The sequence below is a fragment of the Cornus florida genome, unplaced genomic scaffold (assembly GCF_030987335.1).
Source record: "Cornus florida cultivar Cherokee Brave unplaced genomic scaffold, ASM3098733v1 CherokeeBrave_3.0.0_Hap2_Chr01, whole genome shotgun sequence".
Classification (NCBI taxonomy): Eukaryota; Viridiplantae; Streptophyta; class Magnoliopsida; order Cornales; family Cornaceae; genus Cornus; species Cornus florida.
The window spans coordinates 5,058,527-5,079,386 of NW_026775571.1; the positions used below are offsets into that span (position 1 = coordinate 5,058,527).

Here is a 20,860-nt window from a genome sequence, read left to right on the forward strand (position 1 = left end):
CAAGAAAAGTTCGGATGGTTCCTCCGACTTGGATTGTAATGATTGCCATAGGGATTATTCCCTTGATTAACAAAAGTTGCATTGACTTGTTCATGATGCTCACTTTGCACATGTTCATGGGGACAATTGGAAGTAGAATGTAAAACACTTGAACAAGTCATACATGATTCATTGGATACATGATGGGAATGGTTAGGAAAGAAAGATACTTGATTTGCCGAATTTTGGTTGATCAAGAATTGATCAAACCTTTGAGATAATGATTTCATCTCGGTGGCTATTTCATTGGAATGGTCGACTTGATGTAAGCCAACACTCTTCCTTCCACTTGAATTTCTACCATTCTTAGAAGATAAAGTTTGATGCAAATAATTTTCACTCATGCTCTCATAAAGACGCTACACGTCATCCTCATGTTTATCAATGTAAAAGCCACCCATGGAAGCAGCAACCATGCCCTTGTAATTATCGAATAAACTCTCAAAAAATATTGAACTAATTGACATTTGGGCATGTCATGATGTGGACACTTCCTAAGCAATTCATTAAATCTTTCCCATGCCTCATGGAACGTTTCCCCATCCCCGTGTGAAAACTCTCGAATTGAGGTTCTCATGGCATTGGTCTTAAAAACCGGATAGTACTTCTTCAAGAACTCTTGTTGCATTTTTGCCCAAGAAGTTATTAAAAAAGGCCCAAGATTGTTAAACCAATATTTTGCCTTGTTTTTAAGGGTGAATGAAAAAGTTTAAGCCTTAAGACTTCTTCCGGCATGTCCGTGTATCTCACGGTGGAACATACTTCAAGAAGCTCATCCAAATGCTTGTAAGGTTCTTCACTTGGAAGTCCATGATAGTTAGGAAGCATTTGGATGGTATATGGTTTGATTTCATAGTGATGTGCTCTAAATGGTGGCAATTGAATGCATGTGGGTGCATTATATTCATTAGGCACATAGTGACCTCTTAAAGCTAGAGGAGGGTTAATAATTGGAGGTGCAACATGGGCACCTTGATTGCCTTGAACTATGGGAGGTTGTGGAGCAAACATTGGCCTAGGCATTCCCAATGGAATTTGGCCTTCTTGTTGTGGTGGGTGAATGAATGGCCTTGGCATGCCTAATGGTACTTGCATGTTATCATGATGCACATTGTGGTGGAGGATACCTTATTGGTCTATGTGCCAAGGTCCTCCACATGGTCCTCATTATGTACTTTCATTGTAGAAGTAGAAAGATTAAAATTATCCCTTCCCCTAGGTGTACGAACAATGGATTCTAAATTCAAATTAAGAGGGACAAGAGTAGGATTTAATGACCATCGACCATGCATGCACAAGCAAAACACAAACAAACAATCAACAATCACTTCACCTTCGCAACAATTCAACAATCAACAAACTTCCTCCATATACAATAATCCCATACTCCCATGCTGATGAGCACTGAAAAGTGCGTATTTAAACCCCTTAAGCTTAGGCATTCTAGTATATTTATCTATCTTACTTTGCCGTTTTATATTAATTTCGTATTATTTCCATTTTTGTAATACTCCTAATTTTCAAAAGGATAGTCTCGGTATTTTGTTTAATTATTTTCTTTTCATTAATTGTTTTATTTAATGTTTTAATTGGTTTAAGTGTAATTAGTTGTTTTCTTTTTATTAATTGTTTTATTTAATGTTTTAATTTGTTTTCTTTTCATTAATTGTTTTATTTAATGTTTTAATTTGTTTTCTTTTCATTAGTTGTTTTATTTAATGTTTTAATTGGTTTAATTGTGTTATGTAAATTCTTTGATTATTGTTTTATTTAGTTTTTGGTTAATTGGTAATTAAAATAAATTAAAGTTACTTGTTTTCCTAAATTCACGTTACTATAGGATTGGTGGTAAGTAGCCGACATGTTTTTCACTTAGATGGTGTTATGGGCCGATTAGGTTTCACATTAGGGCTTCAATTAGCTTTAGGTTTGTGTAACCTTATAAATAGATGTAATAATGTTGTACTAGGGTTTTAAAAAAAAAAAAAACAAAACCCAAAACACGTCTGTGGAAATAGAGACGAGGAACAGAGGAAGTTTGCAGTAGGAATCACCGGAGATCGTAGAAGACAACGTGGAGATTTTTAACAAAAATCTCAAAAGGCAAGTTCTATCCTTACTCTCTCCCTTAGGTTACGTGTTCTTTACATTCTTAAATAATTCTAGGATTAAATTGAATCAATTAAAACAAAAGATGTTTTTGTTCGTGCTAAAAAAAACTGAAACATATCAATATGTGTTGTGTGCATGGAAACCTGTTAAAACATGAATTATACTTGCATGATTGTTTATTTAAATTCCTGTTGGTGATGTAATAAGGGCTTAAACATAGACTGGGAATGTTTAGAGGCTTAGTTTCAACCTCTGGAAACCATAGTAGAAGGATATAGAGGGTGCAGAAGACGTCGGGATTGGAGAAGACGGGGTAGAGAGGGAGAGAGCCGGCTCTCCCTAAGAGGGAGCCAGCTCTTTTTTAATTTGGAGGTAGCTCCTTTGGTTTGGAGCCGGCTCCAATGCTAAAGGAGGCGGCTCCAAACTTTGGGGAGCCGGCTCCTTTATGCATTTTTCATTTTTTTTTTCGTTTCCAGCCAGATTTGGTTACAGGGGTTAGTTTTCTGTGGTTTCATTTGGGTTTGGTGATGTCTGTGGGATGTATGGAGGATGCTTAGAGATAGTTATTAAGGTCCCAAGAGCTGTTAATAAAATTATTTACTTGGGTAGCTTAGACAGTAGATGGTTTAAATAAATTAATACACTGGCTAGAGTTAAAGTTTCTGTTAGAAATTTTCTGAGACGGATAATATAATTAAAACATGTTTCACTGCATATCATGATCATGTACTCGAATTATATTTGTTTTGGACGAGTTGGTATCGAGTGATTTTGGTTTTAAACAAACTTAGCACTACTAGATTCTGGGAACATTATAAGTTAAGCACGTATATATACCTACTGTAATTCGTGTTTTGATGTTTTCATGATTACTATTAGTATCAGTTGTTGGAGTTATGAACTTAGTTGATAATTACTTTAATATCTGTACTATCAACTGTTGGAGGTATGGACTTCGTTGATTTTTACTCTAAATGTCTGTAATATCAACTGCTGAGTATATTGAATGCTATTTTGAATTAATCTTATCACTATATCAGTTTTTATGGAACAACCTAAACTGTGTAGGTTTATGTACATACTATGACTATGGGAATTGATGCTTACATTAACATTGTTAGTATCAGTAATGGATAAAGCTGAACATGATTATATATATATAGTTGACTGTGTTCCTAGATGCTTATACTATGATTTTATTATCTGTGATGGAGATATGGATTTAGTTGAGGTCTACTTTAATTGTTGGTATTATCAACTGCTGGATGATGGGATCGTATACACCGGTATGGGACGGTGGTATACTAGGGACGGTTTGGTTCCAAAGTGCCAAAACCTACCTACTCTGGATTAAGAATTGGATTAACTAAAAGATAAGTCCTACTGATTGTAGTGTCATGGCAACAACTAGTTGAGTGGCAGTACTAGGATTCAGGATGGATTTTAAATATATTGTTATGGTACCTCGATATGGGCTTGAGTCTCAGGATCGACGGTTAGGGAGTGTATATGCATTTGAATGCATAACTTGATACGATGGTTAGAGGTGTACCCTGTTTAGGTTTAGGTACACATGCCCACTTCGTGTGCGTTTTTAGCATGTTACCTCTATTCAGGTTGAGACCAGCCTGTAGTCTAGTGAGAGTCCTTTAGTGTGACTATATATATATACACTTACGGACTATTAGCTATTGTTAAATTGTTGAGGATGTACATGCGTATCGGGCCTCTGTTTGGATTGTAGTAGTATAGAACTTACACGTGGGCCTGACCCACTTCTATTTTTCAGGTACACGACAGTTCCAGGCTTAGACGTGTTCGTGCTGAGCAGAGGTCTCTATTCACTCTTTCGACGATGTAGGATTCTCTCCATAGTTTATTTCTAGATGCTTATTACTGTTGCTTTATTTTCCGTTTGGATGTTTAATAGGGGTCCACTAGAGATGGATTCCCGAGTTGTAAATTGATGGAGTTTTGGAGTTTGGGTTTGATGGATTTTAATAATTATATTATTTTTGCTGATTCTATTTTTAGTTTCCTTTCAGCTTTAATTTCATTTCTTAATTCGTTTTGTATTCCGTGTTCATTATAAAATATTAATTATTTGATATTCCCTCGGGTTTGGGCCTGGGCCTGATCAACCCGTGTCTTGGATCGAGGGGTATCACAGTTGGTATCAGAGCACTCTAGGTTCAAGTGTCTCTAGGATGTTTTCATATAAAGTCTTCCGCGTAGCGTTCTCTTGAATAGAGCTTAAGTTAGGATTCATTGTATTCCTTATGGTTCGTATAGAAATGGTACTGACGTTTGTCTTTTCGTGTTAACAGATGGTTAACGCTAGAAATGGACAGAACATACAAGGAACTAGGAAGGAAAGGAGAGCGGCACGTAGGCAACAATATCTCCTACGACGTCGGCAAATGGAAGAAGAGCAGCAAATGCCAGGGTTTCAAGAGGAGCAGGAGGAAGTTCAACAAGCTCAAGGTCGGGTCAGAGATCCAGAGATTCCTCCACACCTCAATGACCTTATTGCTCGGGCTATAAAAGCTGGGGTAACAGCTGCACTTTGGAATCAGCCTCAGGTACAACCGGCACCGCTACCAGCACCGGTTGTTCAGATGGATTCTTGGGGAAAGGTTAGGAGCTCTTTCACAAAGGGGAGTCTACCTATGTTCTCAGGCTCAACCGATGCGAGAGCAGCTCACCAGTGGAAACAGGACATTGAGCGTCATCTTCGTTTGGTTCAGTGCACGGAGGTTCAGAAGCAGATGCTTGCTACTTTCAAGTTGGTTGGGGATGCACTACAGTGGTGGGAGTCAGTTACCACCTCAGAGGAGAGGATGACATTGTCTTATGATGAGTTCAGTGCTCGCTTTGATGAGAAATATTTTCCCTATGCAGTCAGGGAAGCTATGAAGACCGAGTTTCTAAGTCTGCAGCAAGGAAACATGACAGTAGCGGAGTATGAGCAGCAGTTCACACGCTTGTCTCTCTTTGCACCGGAGGAGGTGGGTATAGAGGAGAAGAAGTGTAACAGTTTCGTTAAGGGACTGATGTGGTCTATCAAGAGGGCTATTACAGGTAGTCCAGCCTATACTACCTATGCTCAGGTGGTAGACGCCGCTTTACAACAGTATCAGTTGACTGTGGACATCAGACAGGCTCGTGGTGAGAAGCGGGGTGATAAAGACTTTACTAATCAGTCAGCTGAAAAGGAGATTGGCAATAGTCACCGACAGAATGACAAAGGCAAGTTCCAAGGACAACAGCCTTGGAAGAAGCACAAGGGTGGTTCAGATGCTCACCGGAATGGGGCACTTATTCAGAAGCAACAGAATGGGGGACCACAGGTAGGACAGGGTCAGCCACAGGCTAACCGGCAGAGGAGGCCATTTGGTACTTTCCAGGGTAGTTGTTACACTTGTGGAGAGTATGGTCATACCACCAGGCAGTGTCCTAAAGCAGGACAGGGACAGAGACAGTATGTGCAGCAGGGACAGAAGGCGCCAGTGCCTCTACCAGCTCCACAGGTTCCACGGATTCAGGGACAGACATATCTGGCTTTACCGGCACCGCCGCAGACTCAGGGACAGGCACCACAACAGTTGCACTATGGCAGGGTGTATAACCTCATGCCACAGGATGTTCAGGCACCTCAGATTATTGAGGGTAAGTTTCCTATTCAAGGTTTGCATGGACGTGTTTTATTTGATACAGGTGCTACACACTCATTTGTAGCTCGGACTTTTGTTGTTTTATCTGGGATGAGGATAAGGGTATGCACTAGACCTCAGGGTATTTCTACACCATTGGCAGACTCAGATTTCTAGCCAATTTATTGGTCCTGGACATGCACACTTATGATGTGATACTTGGGATGGATTGGTTGTCTCACTACCATGCCCAAGTTGATTGTTTTGGTAGATCTATTATTTTTACCATACCTGGTCAAAATATGTATGTAATAGCTATGCCACGTTCTAAAGGGGGCGGTAGCACCTATTTGTTCCATGTGGAGGGGGAAAATGAGGAGGGGATTACTGTGCCATTGGATAACATACCGATTGTATAAGATTTCCCGGATATATTTCAGGAGATTCCAGGGTTGCCACCTAGTCGAGAGATTGATTTTATGATAGACTTAGCTCCAGGTACTGCGCCTATTGCTAGGGCACCCTATAGGATAGCACCGGTAGAGATGAGAGAGCTGAGGGATCAGATTCAACAGTTACTCAGCCAGGGTTTTATTCGTAGGAGTACATTACCTTGGGGAGTACTGGTTCTATTTGTGAAGAAGAAGGATGGTTCGCTTCGTCTGTGTATAGATTACAGGGAGTTGAACAAGGTTACGATTCGTAACAAGTACCCTTTGCCCAGGATTGATGACTTGTTTGATCAGTTAAAGGGAGCCACATACTTCTCCAAGATTGATCTGCGTTCTAGGTATCATCAGCTGAGGGTTAGGGAGCAGGATGTTCCTAAGACAGCATTTCTCACGAGATATGGTTCTTATGAGTTTCGTGTTATGCCATTTGGGATGACTAATGCACCTGTAGTATTCATGGACTTAATGAATAGAGTCTTCCGGGCTTATTTGGATCAGTTTGTTATTGTCTTTATTGATGACATCTTGATCTATTCTCTGTCGGAGGACGATCATGCTAGACATCTTCGCATAGTCTTGCAGACGCTTCGTGAGCACCAGTTATATGCCAAGTTCGAGAAGTGTGAATTTTGGCAGCGGGAGGTGAAATTTCTGGGTAACGTGGTGTCAGAAAAGGGGATAGTAGTGGATCCGGCCAAGGTTTCAGCGGTGGTTAAGTGGGGACGGCCTACATCACCTACTGAGATTTGGAGTTTTCTCGGTCTGGCAGGATATTATAGGAGATTCATCCATGGGTTCTCCAAGATAGCAGGACCACTCACTCATCTGACCAAGAAGGGTGTACAGTTCGTGTGGGATGAACACTATCAGCGAGCTTTTGATGAGCTGAAAAGGAAGCTGACTTCTGCACCGGTTCTGGCTACTCCGCAGAGCGGGATAGAGTATCTTATTTACACGGATGCTTCATTGCAGGGTCTTGGATGTGTAATGATGCAAGAGGAGCGACCGATTTCTTATGGATCTCGGAAACTTAAGCCTCATGAGCTTAATTATCCAACACATGATTTGGAGTTGGCAGCAGTGGTCTTTGCCTTGCGTATTTGGAGGCATTATCTGTTGGGTGAGTCCTTCAGATTATTCAGTGATCACAAGAGTCTGCAGTACTTGTTCACTCAGCGGGAGCTGAATATGAGACAGCGCAGGTGGTTGGAGTTTGTAAAAGACTATCATTTTTCTATACAGTACCATCCAGGGAAAGCAAATGTAGTGGCGGATGCACTCAGTCGCCGACCTGTTGGTAGTCTTTCTGCTCTATTCACTGCTGAGTGGAATGCTTTGAAGAGTGTAGATGAGTTGTCAGACGCTTTTATAGCTTGCATGGTGGTTACACCTTCCATCATACGCAAGGTTTTACAAGCACAACTCACCGATTAGCAGTGTGTCGACAAGGTCGCAGAGATAGCTTCCGGAGAGGTTCCATTCTACTATGTTGGGGCTGATGAAGGTTTAAGGTACAAGGGACGGTTAGTAGTACCTTCTGCTGATAATTTGAGGAAGGATGTGATGACTGAGACTCATCACTCTAAGTTCTCTGTTCATCCAAGAGGTGTATCAAGATATGAAGCGACAGTTTTGGTGGGCAGGTATAAAGAGGGACATTGCTTTTTTTGTTTCTCAGTGTAGTACTTGTCAGATGGTTAAGATTGATCATCAAAGGCCGCCAGGAGCTCTACAGCCACTACCAATTCCGGAGTGGAAATGGGAGAGCATGTCTATGGATTTTGTGGAAGGGTTGCCAAATTATTTCAAGGGGCATAATTCCATATGGGTCATTGTGGATAGGTTGACCAAGTCAGCTCATTTCTTGCCTATTTGCACTGACTACACTTCAGAGCAGTTGGCGAGGCTTTACATTTTAGAGATTGTGAAGCTACATGGCACTCCATTGTCTATTATATCGGACAGGGATTCGAGCTTTGTATCTGGATTTTGGAAGAGTTTTCAGCAGGCTTTAGGTACGGAGTTACACCTTAGTACTGCTTATCATCCTCAGACTGACGGACAGACTGAGAGGGTGAATCAGATTATGGAAGATATGCTTCGGTCGTGTGTTCTGGATTTCAAGGGCCACTAGGAGGAATATTTGCCACTTGTGGAGTTTGCTTATAACAATAGTTTCCAGAAGACTATTGGGATGGCACCTTTTGAGGCGTTATACGGTCGACCATGTCGATCGCCCGTTTGTTGGATGGAGGTTGGCGAGAGCAGATTCTTGGGTCCTGAGTTTATCACGGATACTTCTGAGAAGATAGCTCTTATTCGAGATTGCATGTGTACTGCCCAAAGTAGGCAGAAGAGCTATGCTGATCGTCGTACTTGGGCATTGGAGTTTCAGGTTGGGGATCAGGTTCTACTCAAAGTGTCTCCTATGAAGGGTGTTATGTGATTTGGGAAGAAAGGGAAGTTGTCACCGCGATTTATCGGTCCATTCATGATTACGGATCGAGTTGGAGCTGTCGCTTATCGGTTGGCACTTCCAGATAATTTGGCTTGCGTCCATAATGTGTTCCATGTTTCCATGTTGCGAAAATTTCTGCGAGATGAGGATCAGTATCAGCATATCGATGTTGGGGAGATTGAGTTGCAGCCGGATGTAACTTATTTAGAGCCACTGGGTCGTATTGTCGACCGACGAGATCAGATTCTTCGTAATAAGGTTATTCCTTTGGTTCGTGTTCAATAGAGTCATCACAATGAGGCTGAGTCTACTTGGGAACGGGAGGATGTCAGTCACTCGCAGTTTCCTGAAATTTTGGAAGAAGGTAAGAGCGAATTCCGAGGACGGAATTCCTTTTGTTAGGGGGGAAGAATGTAATACCCCTAATTTTCAAAAGGATAGTCTTGGTATTTTATTTAATTGTTTTCTTTTCATTAATTGTTTTATTTAATGTTTTAATTGGTTTAAGTGTAATTAGTTGTTTTCTTTTCATTAATTGTTTTATTTAATGTTTTAATTTGTTTTCTTTTCATTAATTGTTTTATTTAATGTTTTAATTGGTTTAATTGTGTTCTGTAAATTCTTTGATTATTGTTTTATTTAGTTTTTGGTTAATTGGTAATTAAAATAAATTAAAGTTACTTGTTTTCCTAAATTCACGTTACTATAGGATTGGTGGTAAGTAGCCGACATGTTTTTCACTTAGATGGTGTTATGGGCCGATTAGGTTTCACATTAGGGCTTCAATTAGCTTTAGGTTTGTGTAACCTTATAAATAGATGTAATAATGTTGTACTAGGGTTTTAAAAAAAAAAAAAAACAAAACCCAAAACACGTCTGTGGAAATAGAGACGAGGAACAGAGGAAGTTTGCAGTAGGAATCGCCGGAGATCGTAAAAGACAACGTGGAGATTTTTAACAAAAATCTCAAAAGGCAAGTTCTATCCTTACTCTCTCCCTTAGGTTACGTGTTCTTTGCATTCTTAAATAATTCTAGGATTAAATTGAATCAATTAAAACAAAAGATGTTTTTGTTCGTGCTAAAAAAAACTGAAACATATCAGTATGTGTTGTGTGCATGGAAACCTGTTAAAACATGAATTATACTTGCATGATTGTTCATTTAAATTCCTATTGGTGATGTAATAAGGGCTTAAACATAGACTGGGAATGTTTAGAGGTTTAGTTTCAACCTCTGGAAACCATAGTAGAAGGATATAGAGGGTGCAGAAGACGTCGAGATCAGAGAAGACGGGGCAGAGAGGGAGAGCGCCGGCTCACCCTAAGAGGGAGCAAGCTCCTTTTTAATTTGGAGGCGGCTCTTTTGGTTTGGAGCCGACTCCAATGCTAAAGGAGGTGGCTCCAAACTTTGGGGAGCCGGCTCCTTTATGCATTTTTCATTTTTTTTTCGTTTCCAGCCAGATTTGGTTACAGGGGTTGGTTTTCTGTGGTTTCAGTTGGGTTTGGTGATGTCTGTGGGATGTATAGAGGATGCTTAGAGATAATTATTAAGGTCTCAAGCGCTGTTAATAAAATTATTTTCTTGGGTAGCTCAGACAGTAGATGGTTTAAATAAATTAATACACTGGCTAGAGTTAAAGTTTCTGTTAGAAATTTTCTGAGACGGATAATATAATTAAAACATGTTTCACTGCATATCATGATCATGTACTCGAATTATATTCGTTTTGGATGAGTTGGTATTGAGTGATCTAGGTTTTAAACAAACTTAGCACTACTGGATTCTGGGAACATTATAAGTTAAGCACGTATATATACCTACTGTAATTCGTGTTTTGATGTTTTCATGATTACTATTAGTATCAGTTGTTGGAGTTATAAACTTAGTTGATAATTACTTTAATATCTGTACTATCAACTGTTGGAGGTATGGACTTCGTTGATGTTTACTCTAAATGTCTGTAATATCAACTGCTGAGTATATTGAATGCTATTTTGAATTAATCTTATCACTATATCAGTTTTTATGGAACAACCTAAACTATGTAGGTTTATATACATACTGTGACTATGGGAATTGATGCTTACATTAACATTGTTAGTATCAGTAATGGATAAAGCTGAACATGATTATATATATATAGTTGACTGTGTTCCTAGATGCTTATACTATGATTTTAGTATCTGTGATGGAGATATGGATTCAGTTGAGGTCTACTTTAATTGTTGGTATTATCAACTGCTAGATGATGGGATCGTATACACCGGTATGGGACGGTGGTATACTAGGGACGGTTTGGTTCCAAAGTGCCAAAACCTACCTACTCTGGATTAAGAATTGGATTAACTAAAAAATAAGTCCTATTGATTGTAGTGTCATGGCAACAACTAGTTGAGCGGCACTACTAGGATTCAGGATGCATTTTAAATATATTGTTATGGTACCTCGATATGGGCTTGAGTCTCAGGATCTACGGTTAGGGAGCGTATATGCATTTGGATGCATAGCTGGATACGATGGTTAGAGGTGTACCCTGTTTAGGTTTAGGTACACATGCCCACTTCTTGTGCATTTTTAGCATGTTACCTCTATTCAGGTTGAGACCGGCCTGTAGTCCAGTGAGAGTCCTTTAGTGTGACTATATATATATACACTTACGGACTATTAGCTATTGCTAAATTGTTTAGGATGTACATACGTATCGGGCCTCTGTTTGGATTGTAGTAGTATAGAACTTGCGCGTTGGCCTGACCCACTTCTATTTTTCAGGTACACGACAGTTCCAGGCTTAGACGTGTTCGTGCTGAACAGTGGTCTCTATTCACTCTTCCGACGATGTAGGATTCTCTCCATAGTTTATTTCTAGATGCTTATTACAGTTGCTTTATTTTCCGTTTGGATGTTTAATAGGGGTCCACTAGAGATGGATTCCCGAGTTGTAAATTGATGGAGTTTTGGAGTTTGGGTTTGATGGATTTTAATAATTATATTATTTTTGCTGATTCTATTTTTAGTTTCCTTTTAGCTTTAATTTTATTTCTTAATTCGTTTTGTATTCCGTGGTCATTATAAAATATTAATTGTTTGATATTCCCTCGGGTTTGGGCCTAGGCCTGATCAACCCGTGTCTCGGATCTGAGGGGTATCACAATTTTCAGGCACTTATCCCGAAAATAAGCTAACTCAGCCAAATAAGAGCTTAATTGAAGCAATTCTGAGATTAAACAAAGAAAGGACCAAAGTGGAAGAAGAAAGAAGCAAAATGAAGCAAAGCAGCAAGTTCGATCGATCGATCATTGATCGATCTCAGCACTTCAAGATAGATCCAAGCCTTGACCCAAAAGCACTTAAGTCCAAAAGTTCGATCGATCCAACATCATTCTTCGATCGATCGAACACCTTTGTCCTTATCCAAATGATTGATCTTATCCATAGCTGTCCACCCACTAACCACCTTTGTCCTTTTCCCAAAAATATCTCCCAAAATATCTCGGATTTGTCGTTTCCCAAAAAGCTCAGCCAGTTGGATCGATCCAGCCTCAGTTTGATCGATCTCAGCCAATTCGATCGATCCAAGTCCAAGGTTCGATCGATCAAACTTCCTCCAAGTACAAAAAGTTAAAATTCCAGCTCATTGAAAGTTGTCCTTTATCCAATCATTGGAGAATATTGTGTGCACGACCCTAGCTCATTTGGGGAGTGATTTTAACCTACCTATATAAGGATAAGGATTGCTTTTTAGTGAGGAAGGAAGACACACATAGGAGATAGAGACCAAGACTTGAATATTTTTTAGAGACCATCTCTAAGGAAGCTTGGAGGAGGAGGCTAGAGACACCATTAGAGATCTTCATCAACAAGGAGCAAACCTCTTCCATGGAGTTAGCCCTTGAGGGTTGGAGCATCCTCACCATGAGTGGCTAGACATCCTCTTGGGGCTAGAGTTAGCCCTAAGCATACTTTCTATATCTTAATCTTGTGTATTATTGAAGGATTAGTGTTGTAATTAATGTTTTGACACTTTGATATATATAGATCTTGTTTAATCAATGATTTGTGTGGTTTAATGCTTCTAATTGATCATTTCATTCTATTCATATGTCTATGTATACTAGAATTGATGTTCATGTTCTTGTCTCTAGATTTTGTATTGTTGATGCATGTCTATGTGTATTGATGCCATGGATTTAGAGATTGTCAAAAAATAGTGCTTAAAGGAATGTTATTGTGATTCTCTTGATGGTTCATACTTATTCCTTGATGGATTGTGCCTCTTCCCTAGTTTACTTTCATGCTAATAGTTTAGATGTAGTGTAGTTGTAGTGTAGTGTTAAATGAGAGGACAATTCATACTTGTTGTTTGATATTCCAAGCTTTTGAATACAAGTAGCATATGTCTCTAATCTTATATTGTATTTGGATTGTGAGCCTAATGAAAGGATTAATGACTTGTTTTGATTTATTGTGCCTTTCACATGTTATTTAGACAATATATGCTTCATTGCTTAGATATATTGTGCTTTTTACATGATGTTTAGACAATATATGCTTAGCTAGTCATCCTTACTTGTTGAATCAACCAAATACACTCACACCAATATTGCAACACCCTAATTGCCCTCATTAATCACTTGTCAATAATATAGAAATGCATTACTTGGTGGTGATCTCTAAACCCCAAGACTCTTCTCTCTCTTACTTACTCTCCATTGCATTCAATTACTTAGTTTAATTTAGTTGTTCTCTAATCTAATCAACCAACCAATCAATTGTTTGATCACTCAACCTACTAACCCTAATAGTGATTCCACAATCAACTCCGACTCCAATCCCTTGGGACGATCCCCACTCGCCCTAGCTATATTTATAGTGAAAGGTAGTAGTGACTTTTATAAATGTAAAACTTGGCCTTCGCCTAAATTGCATGCTTCTCCAAGCTTTTGGTCACCGCGACCTAAAATATAAGGACCACCACATGTTATCAACAATATGCAAAGAACAATAAATTGCCTCCACGTGGGCTCACGATTTAGCTAAGAATTGAAATACAAGCCTCCACGCGGGCCGACTATTTAACTAGAGTTTGAGTTGAGAAAGGGCTCACAAAGGGTCCTTAAGCACTTCAATTCAATTCAATTTTCAATTTTAGCCTTGCAAATTTTTTTTGATTTTAGCTTTTTCCTTGCTTTTGCTTAGCTCCTTGCTTAAAATGCTCCTTTGTTCACCTTCTAAATCAACGCACCTAGTCAAACAAGAACCAACACAATAAGTAACCAAAATGAAAATGAAAATAAAGTAAAGACACGATCAAAAGAATACTAATTCCTAATTGATTCCACAAATACGACGTTACCTTCAATCAATCCCCGACAACGGCACCAAAAACTTGGTGTGTAGTGGGACCAAAGCTTGCAAAGTAGTGGACTAAGATGAGTGTGGTCAAGTTTTACATTTATAATTTGCCACTACTACCTTTTACTAAAAATATAGTTAGGGCGAGTAGGGATCGTCCCAAGGGATTGATGGATCGTATTAGGTTGTGGAATCGAGATTAGGATTAGTAGGTCGAGTAATCAAAAGGTTGGTTGGTGATTAAATTATACTAAGATGCAATTTAAACTAAAGTAAACAATTGAATGCAATAGAGAGAAGATAAGAGAGAGATCTTGGAGTTTAGAGATCACCACTAAGCATATCTTTTCTACACCCTTAATGAATGATTAAAGAGGGGGAAAACATGTATTGCAATAATAGTGTGTGTATATGGTTGTTTCAACAAGCATGGATGACCAATTAAATATATATTGTCTAGACAACACAATGAATAGTACAATATATCAAACTAAGCCATTAATACTTCTTTAAGCTTATAATCCAAACACATCACAAAATTAGAGGAATATGCTACTTGCATTCATAAGTGTGGAACATCAAACAAATAAGCATGAATTGTCCTCCCATTTAACATCTAAGTTACAACTACACTACAATTAAGCTAATGACATGAAATTAAACTAATTAAACTAAGGGGAGGCACAATCCATCAAGAAATGAGTATGAACCATCAAATAAATCACAAGAGCATTCTATTAAGTACTATGCCTTGACAATCTTTAGATCTATAGCATTAATACACATAAACATGCATCAACAACACAAGAAATAGAGATAAGCACATGAACATCTATTCTAGCACACATAGACTTGTGGATAGAATGAAATGGTCACTTGGAAGCATTAAACCACACAAATCATTGAATAAACAAGATATATATATATATATAAACATGTTAAAACATATATCACAATACAAATCCCCTAAAAAAATTCATAAATTAAGATGTAGAAAGCATGCTTAGGGCTAACTCTAGCCCCAGGAGGATGTCTAGCCACTCATGGATGGTGTCTCCCAACCCTCAAAGGCTAACTCCATGGTAGATTTTGCTCCTCTTCTTAGTTGATGGAAGAACTCCAAGCTTGTGTCTCTAGCCTCCTCTCTTCTTTTCTTCCTGACTAAAAATATGGAAATTGTGTCAAAAGTCTCCTTGTAGAAGTGGCTCATATTCCTTATATAGGTAGGTCAAAGATCACCCCCAATGACCTGGGCTCGTACACCAATATTTCTCCCCAATGATTGGATATGAGACAACTTTTAATGAGCTGAAAATTAAATTTTCTCGAACTTAGGGAAGTTCGATCGATCGAACATAGCTGAGATCTATCGAACTTAAGCTGGATTGATCCTCTATGGCGGTGCCTTTTTGGATAAAGACAAATCTGAGATATTTTGGAAATATTTTTGGGAAAGAGACAAAAGTGGTAGGTATGGCAGTACAACTGGGTAAGATGGATCTCTTCGATCGATCTGAAAAAAGTTGGATCGATCGAACTTCGTGAGATCTTTGGATAAGGGCAAAATAGCTCAGATCCATCTTGAAGTGCTGAAATCGATCAAAGTTGGATTGATTGAACATTTATTGAGATTGATCGAACTTACTAAATTTGCTAAATTTCCACCACTTGCTTCCTTTTGCTCCCACTTTGCTCCTTTCTTTGATTTATCTCAAGATTGTTTCAATTATGCTCTTATTTAGCTGAGTTAGCTTATTTTGGGGATAAGTACCTAAAAAGGGCAATAACACGAAATTAGTCTAAAACAGGAAAGTAAGATAGATAAAGGTCCTAGAATACCTAAGTTTAAAGGGTTTAAATGCGCACTTTTCAGTGCTCATCACATTCCAATGATAATAAAAATAGAACTAAACTTCAAACCAAATTTTAATTACAAAATTAACATTAATACATACATACTTGAAGAAAAGCAACACTCCACCAGGACGACGACGCAGTATACTTTCTTTGCTCTTTGCAGATGTAGTAGTGTATGCCTCAGGTTCAAATTCTTCTTCATTTTCATCTTCATCTTCATCTACCACTTCATAATCAGAATCACTGTCAGAGGAGCCCATTCTAGAACTCTCACCAACCTCACGACTAAATTTCCGAATAGGAGAAGGATTAGGGATGGTTTTCTTCTTTGCAACAGGTATAATTTTCCTTTTGCCCTTTCTTATGAGCTAGAGTCTTCAACCTATCTATTTCAAACCCTAAATTCAATTTCCATAAACAAATTTAATGAACCAAACAAAACCAACCAACCACGAAAACCCTCACACCAGAGTCTCAGACGAAGTAGCACAGACCTTCCCTTCTTCTTCGTCTTCCCTTGTTCTTCGTTTTAGACCAACCTCGAAAACCCTAAAGCCTCAGACCTTCCCTTCTTCTTCGTCTTCTTCTTCTTTCGTTAAAACTTTCTTCTTCCCTTTCTTTCGTTAAAAATGATGTAAGGGGTAAATGGACAATTGCAAACAATATGTAAGGGGTAAATGGACAATTCCAACCAATATACCGTATTAAGACATCCTCAATTATACCCCGAGGCTTTTTGACAGATCAGTCGGCTAGTTGTAAAACTACCAATGTTGGCTTTAAATTACCCAAACCCAATTGGATATATACTGAGTATGGAAGAAGATTCACGCTCGCCCTTATATCCAAAAAAGCCCAATTAATGACATGGTCACCTATAGTGCAAGATGTAGTGGGTGAACCGGGATCCTTGAACTTAGGTAGAGTGTTATGTTGCAAAATTGAGCTTACTTGTTCGGTGAGAACAACTTTCTTTGGTGCTTGGCTTTTGTTTTTCTGCTTAAGAGTGCACAAGTCTTTTAAAACCTTTGCATCAGTCGGAATTTGTCTAATAGCATCTAAGAGAGGAAGATTTATTTTAACTTACCGAAACACTTCAATTATTTCATTCACCTTACTTTGTTGTCTTTCAAAAGATGTGGAATGATGAGCACTGAAAAGTGCGCATTTAAACCCGTTAAGCTTAAGCATTCTAGTACATTTATCTATCTTACTTTGCCGTTTTAGACTTATTACGTGTTATTTACATTTTCAGGCACTAATCCCAAAATTGAGCTAACTCAGCCAAATAAGAGCTTAATTGAAGCAATCCTGAGGTAAACCAAAGGAGGGAGCAAAGTGGAGAAAGAAAGGAGCAAAAAGGAATCAAAGTTGTGCAGCTGAAAAGTTCGATCGATCCAACTTCGAGTTCGATCGATCGAACATCTTTGATCGATCACAGTACTTCTCGATAGATCCAACCTTGGCCTTTGCTGAAATTCCAAGTTCGATCGATCCAACATCACCTTCGATCGATCGAACCCTATTTTGTCCTATTCAAATGATTGATCTTATCCACAGCTGTACGCCTACCAACCACTTTTGTCCTTTTCCCCATAAATATCTTCGAAATATCTCAGCCTTGTCTTTATCCGGAGGAGTCAGACCACTTCGATCGATCCAAGATGCAGTTCGATCGATCGAACCCATCTTCGATCGATCCAAGTTAAGGTTCGATCGATCGAACTTCCTCCAGCGAGAAAAAGTTAAAGTCCAGCTCATTTATTCCGTCCTTCACCCAATCATTGGAGAATATGCCTTGCACGACCACAGCTCATCATAGGGTGTATTTGACCTACCTATATAAGGAATATGATACACTTTTTGGAGAGGAGTCTAGAGTCTCTTGACACACATTGAAAATCATCTTAGAGGCTATTCTTGGAGAGGAAGAAGGGAGGAAGCTAGAGCAACCATTGGAGGAGATCTTCACCAACAAGGAGCAGCCATGGAGTTAGCCCTTGAGGGTTGGATCATCACTACCATGAGTGGCTAGACATCTTCTTGGGGCTAGAGTTAGCCCCAAGCATGCTTTCTATACTCTAATCTTGTGTATTATTGAGGGATTAGTGTTGTATGATACATCTTGATATTCATGTATATATAAATCTTGATTATTTCATGGTTTGTATGGTTTAATGCTTCCAATTGACTATTCTATTCTACCCATATGTCTATGTATGCTAGAGTAGGATATTCATGTGCTTATCTCTAGATTTAGTGTTTTTGATGCATATCTATGTGTATTGATGCTATAGATCTAGAGATTATCAAGATGATATGCTTAATGAATGCTATTTTGGTTCATTTGATGGTTTATGCCTATTCTTGATGGTTTGTGCCTCTCCCCTAGTCTAGATAGCTTTATTTTCATGCTAGTAGTGTAGATTTAGTGTAGTGGTAGTATAATGTTAGATGGGAGGACAATCTACTCTTGATGTTTGATGTTCCATGCCTGTGAGTCCAAATGCCATATTCCTCTAATATTGTGTTGTATGTGGATTGTGAGCTTAATGAAGGATTAATGACTAGTTATGATATGTTGTATCTTTCACATGTGTTTAAACAATTTATTCCTCTCCCAATAGATAAATTGTGGCCTCTCACATGATGTTTAGATAATGCATGTTTAACTAAGTCATCCTTATGGATTGCTTGGACTATGAGCTTAATATAAAGGTTCAATGACTTGATTTGATATTTTGTTCTCTTCACATGATGTCTAGACAATATATTCCTCTACCAATAGATGTATTGTGGCCTCACACATGTTGATTGAGACAATTTGCACTTGTTGAGTCACCCTTACCAATTGAATGTCTTTTATACACACAATATTGTTGCAACACATTCATTTCCCTCATTAGTCACTTGATTATGGTTTGGAATAGTATTGTTTGGTGGTGATCTCTACACCCCAAGACCTTTCTTTCTTACTTACTCTTTATCTTAATGCATTTTAATTAATTCTCTTCTAGAAGTAATCAACCAACCCAATTCTCTTTTGCAATCATTTGGTATGCTAGAGTCGAAGTCGAAATTCCAACACGTATAATCCCTTGGGACGATCCCTACTCACTCTTGTTACGTTAGTAGTAGTGTTGGTAGTGGTTTTTATAAATTTAAATTTGACATAAAAGGCTTTTCTTGAACCACACATTCACTACATTTAGTTTGGCGTATTACAAGCGACCTCGTCAGATTTTGGCGCCGTTGCCGGGGATTAACGGTTTTGTTGGAATTAAACTAGACAATAGTGTTCATTAGATTGCTTCTATTTTTATTTTATTTTCCATTGTATATTCTTTTCTCTTGATTCTCATTATTATTTGTTCAATTAGGTACTTGACTACATGGAAGGCGAACTTTGGAACTTAAAGCAATCATTGGAGCTTAAAAGCTAAATTTGGAGTTGAAGTGCTAAAGGACCATTGTGAGCAATTCTTGGCACTCTTGTATTTTAATTGTTTCACTTCTTTGTATGCTTGTGATAGCCCTTGTTGAGGCTCATTTTATTGCTAAATTTTTGTCCAAGCATAGGCCCTTATTGAGGCCAATTTTTCTTACATTTGGGTTTTAATTGTGAATGGAGAAATTGTTTGATCCAAGTTTGGGGGGGAATTACATCCCTTCACCTTATGCTCCTCCATCACATTTTAATCCTTATGAGATTGAGTCCAATTCATTTCATTCTTCATCTTATTATGGACTTGATCACTCATTTAATCCTTCTTATGACTATTGCCCTCCACCACCATTTTATGATGAATAAATTCCACCACCCTCTAAGTACTCACCCGGATTTGAAGAAAAAGTGTTAGCTTTACTTGATGTGCATATTTCACACACTTCACTTATTAATTCTCATTCTCAAACTTTAGCCAACTTAGAAGCTCAAGTTGAGCAAATTGCAAGTACTCTTTCTCATCAAGAGGAGGAGGAAGAGGCAAATGAAAAAATGGCAAGAACTTCAATGTATATAGATGAGGATGATGAGAGTGAGGAGAATGAAACAAGTGAGCTAATGCCTAGCACTCTATCTTGTATAGAGGATGAAGTGGCAAGTGAGTTAGTGGCTAATCCAATAGAACATAACATGATTAATGAGGACTTTCCTTGTTTTGATTATGATTTTATCTATGATATGACTACTCTAGAGAGTGAGGAGATGTTGACCACACTTGAGGTAGGAGAGAAGGAGGAGGAACTTGTTGAAGAGGGCCTTCCTTCTATTATCTCTAATGACCCTCTTGAGGAGTGTCTTTTGGAAATGTATAAAAATTGTGGTTTTGAATTTAAAAGCTCTAAAAATGAAATAAACTCTCTAATGGACTCCTTAGCTTACTTAGAAGGTGAGGAAATGGTAATTTATGAGGAGGAGAAGAGGGATGAAGAGAGAATGTTTCTTATTAATCCAAATGAGTCTTTGAAAGACAATGCTTCACCAATTATCAATATGGATGATCATTTGAATGTGTTTCAAGAACACAACAAAGAGGCAAGCCTAACCATGATTGATTTTGTTTTCAAGACCGTGGATGAAAGGAACAATATCATCTCTTTTATTTCTTTTCAAGTCATTCTTTTGGAGGATGATTTTATTGTCATAAGTGGGACATTAAATGAGAAAAGTGAAAAGAGGGTCAATAAGGATGTTTCATATCCAGTTTTTGATTCATTTGATTAGTGAGTTGACTTAACGTCTTGCTAGAGACGTTAAACACTAGTATTCGTAGAGTTTTACAACTCTATTCCTCCCTCATTTCTTTTTATTTTTCATTCTTGTGTACATTCTTCCATCTATTTTTCAAATTTTCATTCTTGTTACCATCATTGGGGCTTAGCATAGGATTTTCTGCACTTTCAGTTCAAAATTAGGCATTTGGTGCCAGTTCGA

At 38.4% G+C, this 20,860-nt stretch overlaps 1 pseudogene; it reads left to right on the plus strand.

The window, feature by feature from the left end:
* Positions 1 to 512: 512 nt before the first annotated feature.
* Positions 513 to 611, plus strand: LOC132283306 (small nucleolar RNA R71; annotated as a pseudogene).
* The last annotated feature ends 20,249 nt before the right edge of the window (positions 612 to 20,860 follow it).